Here is a 13,246-nt window from a genome sequence, read left to right as displayed (position 1 = left end):
TTTCTACCTTGATGGCAAGGGATCATGGAGAGGTTCACTTTCCTCAGCTATTTCATCTATCACAAACAACATGGTGGTCTCTGACCTCTCATAGGTGGTCATTATGAACACGGCGGAAACAACCGCCGTGTTCACAGCAAGGTTCGGCCGGGACATTGACGGTGGCTCCACATGGAGCCGCCATCAATGCCTCTGTGCGGCAGGTGCAGTTGCAACCGTCACACAGATCACTGCTCGGAAATCGGGCAGGTACCTGAGCGACGGGGCTCTGCACCAGGGTCCCTTCACTGCCCAATGCAAAGTGCATGGGCAGCGCAGGGGCACCCCCTCCGCCAGCCTTTTCCTGGCGGGATATCCCACCAGGAAAAGGCTGGCGGGATATCCCGCCAGGAAAAGGCTGGCGGGAAATGAAACATTATCCGCAGGGTAGCGCAGCTACCCTGGCGGATGGTGTTTCAACCTGCCGCCAGGCTGCCTGACGGCTAGAGCATACCATGTACATTATATGGCGGTTTGGACCGCCATGCCGGCTGGCGGCTTCAGACACCACTGCCGGCATGGCGGGCCAAACCGCCATGATCATAATGAGGGCCATAGTGTGGTTTCAGATGATTGAAGTGGAGGGCCTGTAGGGAATTTATGGGAGTCTTGAGGTCCACCAGGTAGGTGGCCTCTCCTTCTTCTAAATCACATCATAGGGCACTGTCCAATGATCTTTGCAGTCCTTGGGCTCAACTGGCTCCATCATTCATACATTCTGGCCCAGGTGAAACCCAACCAGAGTAGCCTTCGGATCATTCCATTGCTACATCACATCCTGTCTAGCTTCTAAGTTCGCAGAAGCCTTCTTCCAGAACTTCTGTATTTAGAATGCAGAGGGCTAGTATTTAGTTAACCAGGGGGGTTCTTGGGAGATTGCTCCTACCCCTCCATCACCAAACTGAGAGTGCCTCTTATAGGGCGACCATAAAGGAGTTCAAAGGGGCTGAACATTACTCTTTTTTGTGGTACCACCCTGTATACAACAAGTGGCAGGGCAAGAGGACATCCAGTTCTGTCTCAGGGGCTCTGGTAGGCCCATAATCATGTCTTTAAGGTTTTTTGTGACCCTCTTAGGAAGCCCATTAGCCTGGGAGTGCAAAGGTGCAGAGAACTTGTAGATTACACATATTCCTTCCACATTTGCTTCATGTATGCAGGCATGAAGTTGGTGTCCCTGTCTGACACCACTTCTTGGGGAAACCCACTATGGTAAAATCCCCAAAAAGGCTCTACCGCTGAGCTACAGTTTTGGTCCTCAGAGGAATGGCTGCTGGATACACTGTGGCATTGTCCAACAAAACTAGGAAAAATCTGCTGACCAAGGCGGTTTTGGGGTCCAAGGGTGCAACAATGTTGAAGCCCACCCTCTCACAGTGTGCACCAATTGCAGACATTGGTGTCAAGGAGTGCTTCAGAAAGCAAATAAGGCTGTCCTCACTCATCATGAGGAACCATGGACTAAACATCATCTCCTGTGTGTGGACGACAACCAGCTCTTCCTGTCCCTTTCCAAGGACCCTTCCCCCATGAAGAAAAGAAACCACCTATGCATGACCAGCATTGCCAGCTGGATGCAAGCGAACTGCTTCAAATGTAGGATGTACAAGACATAAGTATTCTTAGGGAATACCACCTTGCCATGGGACAACACCTGGTGGCCAGTGGGCATGGGACCCAGTTCCAAACCTTCAGACCAAGCCCAAAACCTCAGAATCATTCTGGACAGCAAACTCACCATGAGGAACTAGATTCATGGGGTCTCCAACATCTGCTTCCTCACCTTCTGAATGCTCTGCAAGATCTTCAAGTGGCTCCCTGTATCCAAACAAATGCACTGTATCCCAGGCTTTCATCAACAGCTGCGTGGACTATATCAAAACGCTCTATGCTGGAATCACCTCATTCCTCCTGAAGAGACTTAATACCATCTAGAACTTGGGGGCCAGCCTCATCCTTGACCTTTGCAAATGGACCCACATCACTCCCAACTGAAGGAACTCCACTGGCTCCCCACACACAAAAGATATAAATTCAAGATTCTTATGCACACCTACAATTCCTCTACAATCAAGGGCCAGCATACATCAACTACCTCCTGAACTTCTGCCGATTCTCCAGATACCTGCACTCCATCTCTCTAACCCTCACCCATCCCCCGCATTTTTCTGCAGAAAAATTGGTGGTCGATTATTCTCCTACTGGTAATAATAATAGAGTGCACTGTTCCACAAAATCAGAAAATGAAAAGAAACACAACTAATCTACAAGGAAACGGAAAAAGTCAGGAGCAAAGCAGCCCTCACACATCCAATAGGATGTCAAGCTTTATCACTGGACAAGCTCCTCATCAGACCAGCACCGGCACTGCAATGTCTGATGGGCCACCCCTTTCAGAGAAGGGGGTAGCAGTCAGCCGGGGATCGTACTCCCAATGGTGAATGTGCCTACAATGGACACATACTATAGACGTGTGCAGGAGAGAAAAGAAAGTGAAACATAAAATTGGCTCCGAACCACAGCCATCACATTTAATAATTCAGAAAATTGGTCCAGGCCAAGATTAAAAACAAAAAAGGGCAGTGCTAGTGGAAGTAATGCTCAACCGCACTCACACTCAATATGTGTCAGGAAGATGAAAACTCCTACAATATTAGGTCGACATGTTTCACGTCTAAGTGGCCACAAAGGATCAAGTGACGCTTCCTCAGGACCAAAAATATAACTTCTCCTGATAAAAGTGCCCAGACCAAATTAAGATACAGTGGAGTGGATAATGACGGGTCACTTACTCATACCAACTGCTCGTCAAGGTCAGTTTTAGTCGGCAAGTCGCCCTGTAGAATATAAAAATCAATATTACATATGCTAATAAACAAGTTGTGTTTCACAAAAGTGTATAATAGTGACATATGGCTCATGTTAAGTGGTCACTGTGCTCGTGAAAAGTGAAGGCAGTCGTGGAAAATGTAAGCTTACCATCCCTTATTAAAGCATAGGCTCTATAGGAATGCACAGGCCCCAAAACAGGTATGCTATGCTGAGCAGGGATAGTTTACAAAGAAAACATCAATTTTGTAAAACATATATGTGTCACACAATGGTAATACCAAACTGAGAATCATCAATTATTTATATTCACAAAAATAAACAAGCACATTGATCATTAATCAAAACATATATATATTCAAATAAGTGTGGCCCAATCACAGTCCTTATAAGGAACTAAAGGCATCTTCCAACCAGATTATGGAAAAGTCAAGATAAAGATTAAACAGAGACACTAAATGAAATTAAGTAAACCACTGCGCTATAGTTGGTTTACCCTAATTGACTATATTCCGATCTGCATGGTCGAAAATAGAAAGTCTCAGTCGTATGTAGGTTCAGAAATGTAGAGTGCTAAATGAAATAAAGTAAGTCACTGTGCTATAGCTGGTTTACACTAATAATCCGATCTGTAGGACCGGATCCCCCTACTCACCATTTAATCCTGGATCAGCTTCCTGATGCACATGAGGACATCCCCCCCCTTCGGGAATTCAGGAAGCGGCTCAAGACCTGGCTCTTACGCTCACTGAGTCCCCACCTGTTGACCCATCTGGGTAATGAATGCATTATACACATTTGGATGATTGATACTGCTCCATGCACAAGTTCCTTAGACCCACTGTATAGGAGGCCTTTCTCCTGGTGAATAAGATGATCTCCAGAGGTGTCCCCTGCTGCCTATGCTTCATCCTGCCTATGCTTCATCATGCCGCATCAGCCCATCTAGGGTTTGGCACTCTCTCTGCACTTTGCAGAACACTTCCCTTAGTTGCCCCCCTCAACTTGCCACCCAGCAAGTTTAGGCAAGTCACCGAGAATGGCAATGCCCTCCCCTGTCAGCCCGCTATTGTGAGTCTCAGCAAAGACCACATGGGCAAGATGCCATGTATGTATTTACTTGTTCATTTAATTTTATATATTGAATGGGAAAATTACCTGTGAGCTATGTTGCCGGATAATTTAAAATGAGTGGAATGGTTGTACTATCCAAGTGTATGCTCTGTAATGAGATGATTGTATAAACTTGGTACAGCTGAGATAAATATGCATTCTAGATATGGGAGAAACACATTGTCTATTTGAAGTAGGAATCTCTTTAATTGTGAGTGAAAGTCAGTTTTGTTATTAAAGTATTTGTTTGATAAGCATTATGAACTTATTGAATCTATGATTGATTAAAGAACAGATATTGGAATTATTTCAGAAAATCATATTAAAAGAATAACTTATGGAGATAAAGGAGGACCATACTGAAGTCTGTTTTATTTTGGACAGATCCTTCTATGGTAATCCTAATATAAAAAATGTTTTTTTGGCACTGAAAAAAGAAAAAATAACTATAATAGTTGATGGAATGATATATAAGATTTATGAAAAGTGTCAATTTTATTTATGGGTATGTTTCTGATGTACATTTCAAGATTTCAAGATGGCACCCATTGTTGCATGTTGTGAATTAGTCCTTTTTTGATTTCATTATAGAAGCACTTTCAAGTTTGTAAAACCATAGACCACTAACTGTGATCAAGACTCCATCTGAAACGCGTTGGTGAAGCCAGTATAATAAACTTGATATATCTCCTGGACTGTGGAGTTTGTGCTTATATTCCACATATATATATATATATATATATATATATATATATATATATATATATATATATATATATATATATATATATATGTATTTATATTTATATATATACATATTTTTTATACAAAAGGTTACAGGGATAATATAGTTAGGAAATAGGATATAAAAAAAACTCAGAAATTCACTGAAAAAAACAAAGGCTACAGGGATAATAGAGTTGGGCTCACATTTCACTCATACAAAAGCAGAGAAATTCAGCAGTTACAGTTACCTGAGCTAACGATAACTTACACCCCCAATGCACTGCTTATGACCTCTCATATTACATCACTCATGACATGGTCAGTGACATCATTGATGACATCTCAAATGACATCACTCATGACATCAACCAGTGATTGTGCATGTTTTCCAAAGGTTTCTGAGTCTTAAACTTAGTATTATAGGTGAACTACTAATGCGTGATTGCACTTCTAACATACTATTGAGTGAATGTGTGACTTTCTGTATGCTAGTGTGAGAGGGTGTCTGAGTGACTATATGGCTGAGTGAGTGGCTGTGTGAGTGGCTGTATGAGTGAATGTTTGGTTGCGTCAGTGGTTGCTTGGGTGAGTGAGTGCCTCTGTGAGTGCTTGTATGGGTCAATGAGTGGGTAGGGGAGTGAGTGTATGGGTGAGTGAGTGGGTGTCTAAATGTTTGTATGAGTGAGTGACTGGGTGTTTGTCTGTATGGGTGAGTGACTGTGTGTGTGGGTGTTTGGTTAAGTGAGATGGTATGTGAGTAGGTGTCTTAAAGAGTGAGTTTCTGTGTGAATCACTGTATGGGTGAGCGAGTGGATGTGGGCTAGCATATATGGATATTTTATGGGCATCTAAGTGGTTGTGTGGGAGTGTGAGTGAGTGTGCTTGTGGCTGTATGGGTTAGTGACTGGCTGTATGAGTGATTGACTGGTTGTATGAGTAGCTTTATGGGTGAGTGAATGGTTGTGTGAGTTGCTCTATGGATGAGATAGTGGTTGTATGAGTGGCTGTGTGGGTGAGTGAATGAGTGACTGTGTCAGTGACTTCATAGTTGAGTGACTACAAGTGATAGTATCTGTATGAGTATGTGAGCAGATGTGTGAGTTGCTTTATGGATGAGAGGGTGGTTGTATGAGTGGCTGTATGGGTGAGTGAGTGAGTGAGCAACTGTGTCAATGACTTCATAGGTGAGTGACTACATGTGATAGTATTTTTATGAGTTAGTGAGTGGGTGAGTGGGTAACTGTATAGGTAAGTGAGTAAGTGTGTGAGTAGCTGTATGGGTGAATGAATTAGTGTGTGAGTGACTGTATGGGTATATGGGAGAAGGAGTGGCTGTTTAAGTGTATGAGTACTTTTATGGGTATGTGAATGAGTATGCGAATGGTTGTGTGGGAGTGGATGTTTGAGAGGTTGTATGGGGGTCTGAGTGGGTGTGTGAATGGTTCTGTGAATTATATAATCAGTGATATCATTTGTGATATCTTAAGTGATGTCATCAGTGATATTACTGACCATGTCAAGAGTGATGTAATATGTGAGGTCATAAGCAGTACATTGTGGGGGCATAAGTCATAGTTAGCTCAAGTAAATATAACTGCTGAATTTCTTAGGTTTTGTATGAGTGAAATGGAAGCCTAACTATAATGTCCCTGTAACCTTTGTTTCTTTCAGTGAATTTCTAAAGTTTTTTTTTAAATTCTATTTCCTAACGATAATGTCCATTTAACCTTTGTTTTTACATTGAAATGTTAAGGTTCTGATCAAGCTAGTTTTATAACTAAGTTGTAACATTTCACAGTGAATATGTGAGCATTTGTGTGTGTCTGTCAGTGGGTTTTTAAATGTGTGTGTGTGTGGGTCTGTGAGTGGCAGTGGGAGTGTCTCAGTGGCTGTATGAATTAGTCTATGACTGTGTGAGTAGGTCTGAGAGTGGCTGTGTGAGTGCCTGTGTGGGTCTGTGACTAGTTATGTCAGAGGCTGCATGTCTGTGAGCACCAGTGTGAGTCCTGCTATGGGTCTGTGGGTGGTTGTGTTAGTGGATTTATGCGTCTGTGAGTGGGTGTTTGAGTGGTGGTATGGTTTTTGGGGATTTGCATACATAGTACGATAAAAGGAGACAACAATGCCCAGTTCCATAAAAAAGAAGAGACAACATTTTCTTGTTTGAACTGCCTTTTATGGTTAAAAGAAAAAATAAACTAGGGATTTATGGGTGAGGGTGTTTGTTAGGAGCTATATAGAAGTAGGTGGATGTGTGAGTGGCTGAATCAGTAAGAGACAGAATGTGCAAGTGGAGTGTGGGTGAGTGAATAAATGTGTCAGTGGCTATATGGGTGAGTGAGTGAGTGCATCAGTAGTGGATGGGTGAGCGCATGTCTGAGTGCTTGTATGGATGAGTGAGTGGCTATGTGAGTACTGTATAGTTGAGTGAGAAGCTGTTTGAGTAACTGTAGAGGTGAGTGAGTGGGTATTTCAGTGTCTGTATTGGTGGAATAGTGGGTACATGAGTTGTATGAATATGTGAGAGGGTGTGTGAGTGGCTGTATGGGTGGGGAGAGGGTGTGTCAGTGCCTGAATGGGTGAGTGACTGCATGTGTGAGTGGCTGTATGTGGAGTGAGCACCTGTGTGTGTGGCTGTATGGCTGAGTGAGTGCTAGTGTGAGTGACTGTATAGGTGGGTTAGTGGCTGTGTAAGTGGTTTTGTGGGTAAGTGAGATGTGTGTGAGTAACTGTATGGGTGAGTGAGTGGGTGTTAAAATGTCTGTATTAGTGAGTGAGTGGCTATGTGAGTGCTTGCATAAGTGAGTTACAGGGTGCATGAGTGGCTGTATGGTTGAATTAGTGCCTGTGCAATTGGCTATTTGGTTGAGTGAATGGGTGTGAAACAGGTTGTATGGGAGAGTAAGTGGTTGTGTGAGTGGCTGTATGGGTGACTGCATGGTTGTGTGAGTGCCTGTATGGGAGAGTGAACTCCTCTGTGATGGGCTGTATAGGTGAGTTGATGCTATTGAAAGTACCTGTATCAGTAGCTGAGTGCTAGTGTGAATGGCTGCATGGGTGAGTTAGTGGCTGTTTAAGTGGCTGTATGGGTTTATGAGTGGATATGTGAGTAGCTGAATTGACCACTAAATGGCTGTGTGACAGGCTGCATTGGTGAGTAAGTAGGTGTGTCATTAGCTGCATGGGTGAGTTAGTGTGTATGAGAGTGTCTATATATGTGAATGAGTGGGTATGCAAGGAGCTGTATCAGTGACTGAGAGGGTGTTTGATTCAATCATGAGCAAGTGAATGGGTGTGTGAGTGGCTATTTCAGAAAATGTGTGGGGGTGTGATTTACTCTATGAGTGAAATAGTCGGTATGTAACTGTCACTATCACTGAGTGACTGCTTGTGTGACAGGCGGCATGGGTAAGTGAATTATTGTGTGAGTGGCTGCATAAATAAATGCCTGAATGACTGAGTAAGGTGTTTTGTGACTACCTGATAATTTGTTGCACACTGAACGTTTAAGTAGGAAATAGACAATAGAAACTAATGGGAAGGTATGGCAAGAGTACTTTATATTTAAAAACCCTCTCCATGGATATCTCTAAGAAATATGTCTGTGGTACAGTGTTTAGAGACATCTAACAACACTGAACTGCAGCCCCTAATGAAAAGGAAAAAGAACATAAATGTATCTTAGTATTTAATCTTTAAAGTTACACAAATATAACAATGCACATTACTTATATTGTAAGACTATATTACAATGTAGTAAAAATATGTGTTTCCCTTTTTTACTGTTCTCAGCGTTCATACTTCTTCATTGTAAACATGGGTTTGTAAGTAGCCTTATCTTTGAACAGTGGAGAAAAAACTATCATTGGATTGTAAAAAAAAAGAAAAAAAAAGAAAAACAAAGCTGCACAGTAGATCACTACAAATAAGAGATAGTATGCAGTTCATTCTCTACAATTCACTAATTAGTGGCTTTTCCTACACTTACTACAGTAATCTAAACAAGCATATGTTACAAATATGTCTTATCTTATTATATCTGGAACAATATCACAAATAAATGTGAAGCACTCCTCAATTTTAGAGATCATCTTGAAAACATCAGGCCTGGTAGGCCAAATGATGTCTAAACTTCTGATGATCCATGTACACAAAAGTCCACACAGTACATTTTTCCACAATTAGGACATAGAAGTTTGGGTGGAGAAATAAAAGAAGCAGTGATGGCTTCAACTTAAGGCTGCTGTAATCAAAGTATGTCTATTCAGTTTCAGACTTTAATTAGAGAGTGCTGTATTGAGTTGTTACATTAACTCCTTTCTGGGACATAAAAGGACTCTTGATTTTAAAAAATTGTTTTTGGAAACATTACCTACAATAGGCCAAATAATGTCTAAAAAAGGGATGAACCACATAACACCGTTCACCACTTTTCAAGCCAGAATTCTTCATGAGTACTTGAAGAAAGAAAGATATGAGATCAGTAGTTTAAATAGATGTTTGGTTTGTATTTTAGGTTGGTGTCATTGCATTCCTTCTGTCCAGCTTTGCTCTTTAAATAGACTGTGTAGTAGACAGAAGTTGTATTCATTCTTTGATAGCCAAAGTAGTAAAAGTTCTTCCCAAATTTGATATTTGTCCAGCTTTAAAGTTTGTAATTTGAGTTTTGAGTTTGGAACCAACTGTTCGCCATCATTGTGTAGCATTACTATACATTATTTTCCAGTTCTTTGTAGAAACAATACAGACATAACACCTGATCGACAGTTTGGGAAGGTCATAATTTGGTTAGTGTACAATTTCTCAAAAGGCAGAGTTTTAGAATCAGGTAATGGTAATGTTGGAAAGTGGATTACTGATAAGGACAGGTAAGTACCCACATTTAGCAATAACCCCCACTTAGGTACAGTTAGGTCTCAATAAATTTAACCCAGCTCAACCCTTGGTAGTTTGCCAACGAGCAACAAGGCTTAACTTAGGAGACAAGTGTGTAAAACATTGAAAAAATCACAAAACAGTGAATAAGTAACACATACCACAAAAAGTCCAACACCAATTTATGAGAATGGATTACATTTGTATCTTTAAAATGACACCAAAACTACTACAAATGGATAAGGGGAGACGGAGATATACATTTGTAAAGAATTCATGTTTATAGCGCATATAAACAATTAGCACTCAAAGGTTTAAAAAAAAAGGTTACACTGAACAGGGACAAAGTCCAGAGTTCTTGCCTCTCACGAGGTAACACTGTTACACATACTTTCAGAAGTGTTTCTTGATTCAGGAAAATGGTCCACAGCACCATTCAGGGTTCAGCAGCTCTGGTTGCCTCTTGGGGTCTGGGACTACAACTCCCACAATGAACCTCTTCAACTTATGGAGCTTTTTATAACCGTTGCTCCAAACTTCTCCAAAATTCTTTGTCTTCTTCCAGGGGTCATTTTTGGGTCCCTGAAGTGTACACAATTTGATCCAAGGTTCAGAAAGCTCTGAATCGCTCCTTGGGAGTTGGGAATACAATTCACAGAATACACCTGGTCAGAATCCTCAAATGGCCACTGGTCAGCTGGGCTCTTCTTGCAGGACTTGATACAGGGGACTCTAAGAAGCTCCTTGTACCTGTAGCAAACAGGGAGTCCCTTCTTGAAGCAGTAGAAGAGAGGCAAGGTCCTTTTAGTGGTGAAGCCTAAGTGTGCAGCTGGAGCAGTCCTTCTGAGTGCTGCATCTAGGTGCACGTCCAGGGTCCAGCAGGGTAGTTCTTCTTCTTCTTTGTCTTGTTCTTTGTAGGGATCTGAGGTGTGGGTGCAGCTCTGCCAAATGTATCCTTGCTCCAGGGGTGAAAAGCAAGGGGACCCACCTGCCCAATCACAGGCAAGCCACTCCCCCCTTGGATGACCACTTCCTGGGAAGTGTGGCAAAAATCAATCCCAGGGAGCAGCATTCTTCAAAAATCCAACATGGCTGAAACTGATTTTTAGATGGTTAAATTTGGCCCGAACCCACCCACTGGTGTGGCTAAAAACCCTAAACACACACCTCTCTTGCCCTCTTCTAATCTACTCAAGAGGGCACCTAATTGTCTGGGGTTGCAGGAAATGAGAGAGGTCCCAAGCTGCTCTGAGTGTTCTACCCTGCCTTTGAAGACCAGTGTGGCTGCTTTCCCCATCCTGTTTCACCATCTGCTGAGGCAAATCTCCTCCCCCAGGCACATGCTTTGTGTTCAACCAGGCGACTTCAAACCTCATCAAGGCAGACTGGCCAGGCTGCCAGAGGCTGGCCAATCAGACCAGGGAACTACAGAGCAGAAGTTGGCAACTTTCAGGTAGAGTTTTAAATCTATTTACCTGATCTAGTTATATGAAATCCAACAATGACAAGATATGTGATTTATTATTACAATTAATTTGATACCAATTTTACCTCACCAGGGCATATCAAACTAATTTATAAGGTCCCTGCATACAGTTACATGGTACCCAACCCTAGGGGCTCTAAGGGCATACCTTATGGGTGACTTATATTTGAAAATAAGGTAGTTTAAGACTTTGGAAGTATGTTTAATTCCAAAGTGGAATTTGTATATAACTTTATTTAAGAAGCAGCCAGCAAGAAGACAGGCCTGCCTTTAAAATGACCGTGAGCACTTCAGCAGTGCACCTATAGGTTCTCCATCTACAATAAACTGGCGACCATAAATGTACATGCCCTACCATATACTAGGACTTATAGGTATGTTGGCATAACCAATTATAAGAAGCCTAATTTGCATACTCATTTTACACAGCACAGGCCCTGGGACTAGTTAGCAGTACCCAGGGCAACACCTGAGTCAGGAAAGCACCAGCAAAAAATGAAAAGTGGGGGCAAAATGTTAGGGGCCTCTGCTATCAGCACTGTTTTCTCACAGTTACATACAGAATTCATTCAGAATTCATTTCAGTGCTATCAGTGAAAGAGAAATGCACATCCCAGAGCAGTAACACATTCCAAACCTGGAAACTAGAGACCAGGATCCAAGAGGTACTTTTAGAAGAACATTTCTAATAAATAAAGGGATAGTCAGGAACCCAGTTAGGAATAGGTTGTACTTCTCTGTTCTTTGTTTATGTTTCATTAGGCACCAGTTTCTACAGAAGTCAGAGAGGGCCGCAGATTTGTGCAGCACTTCAACAGTGGAAACGCAAGAACGGTGTTGTCTCTTTATTTTATTTTATTCACTTCCCCCCTTCCCTTGAGCTTCTGTTCTTAGTGCACTGTTTTAAAAACTAGTGTGCTGGAACAAGCAGTTTCAGGGTGGGGTCGGATTGTCTTCAACCTCCATCAGAACTGAACAAGGACTCAGGTGAGCTGGGCTTTGACACCCTCGATCATGTTTCTCTTGAGAGCCAGGAAACCCAACTGGACACCAGGGATTTTGCTTGGTGGGGGTTAGCCCCCTCGACAAATGTGCCGCCCCCCCCGAGGCATTTCTTTTTTTTTAAAAGGTAGGTGTCCCCTGGTGCTAAATTTAAAAAAGAAAAAATAAATACATTTATAGGGGTTCGCCTGTGAGCGGGGCAACCCCCTGTGGGGGCACTGATTTTTTAGTAGTTGTATGGTTTCTCTGGGGGCCACTATGGCCTCAAGGAAACCATACAGCTAATAAAAATATATATTTATATAGATAGATAGATAGATAGATAGATAGATAGATAGATAGATAGATAGATAGATAGATAGATAGATAGATAGATATGTCTATCTATGTCTATAGATATAGATATATCTATTTAGATAGATATGTATATATATATATAGATCTATATACATTTATGCACACATATAGAGATCACTTTTGCCAATGCGTGTATGGGTTCCCAGGGGGGCTGAGATCAGTGACACATATAAAAGTTATCTATATATCTAAACCACCAGTTGTCTTACAGTTGCAGCTTGCGTCTTCAAAGCAATGCACATACTTCAACTGACGTGTCTCCACTGTAGCTTTTAGGCAGCAATAAAAAAGTCTTCTGATTATGTTTCCGCTACAAAAGGATCAGACTTCGTCTAGTGGCAGTTTTGATACCATAAAGTTGCGCAGAAGGTTTATATGCCTACTGCAAAGATAAAAATCTGTATTTTATGTAAATAGCTGAGTACAGTAGTAAAGTCAACCATTACCTGTGCTATAATACAAATGAAATGTATGTGCATGGGGGTCTATTGAGTGATGAAGGGGACTTTTGCTGGGTGGTAGTGAGGGAATCCGGGGAGGAGGTCATGGGAGTGGGAGCACCAATAATGATTGTTGGACTGGGCACTAGAGTTGCTTAAGATTGTGACGATTGGTAGGTGACAAGGTGGTTTTTGAGTGTCTTGAAAGAATGTGCAGATTGAGAGAAAAAGCAAAGGTAAGGTGACCTCCACTCTTGTGCATATCACACACACAATCACCAGCAATTTTGTGACTGTCTACGTAGGCTAGTGTTTTAGAGCAATAGTTTAGCCAGTAGCAGAGATGGCATCTCATTGGATGACGGCTGCTCAAGCCCTC

This window comes from Pleurodeles waltl, chromosome 8 (genome assembly GCF_031143425.1).
Source record: "Pleurodeles waltl isolate 20211129_DDA chromosome 8, aPleWal1.hap1.20221129, whole genome shotgun sequence".
Classification (NCBI taxonomy): domain Eukaryota; kingdom Metazoa; phylum Chordata; class Amphibia; order Caudata; family Salamandridae; genus Pleurodeles; species Pleurodeles waltl.
This window is presented reverse-complemented; position numbering follows the sequence as displayed.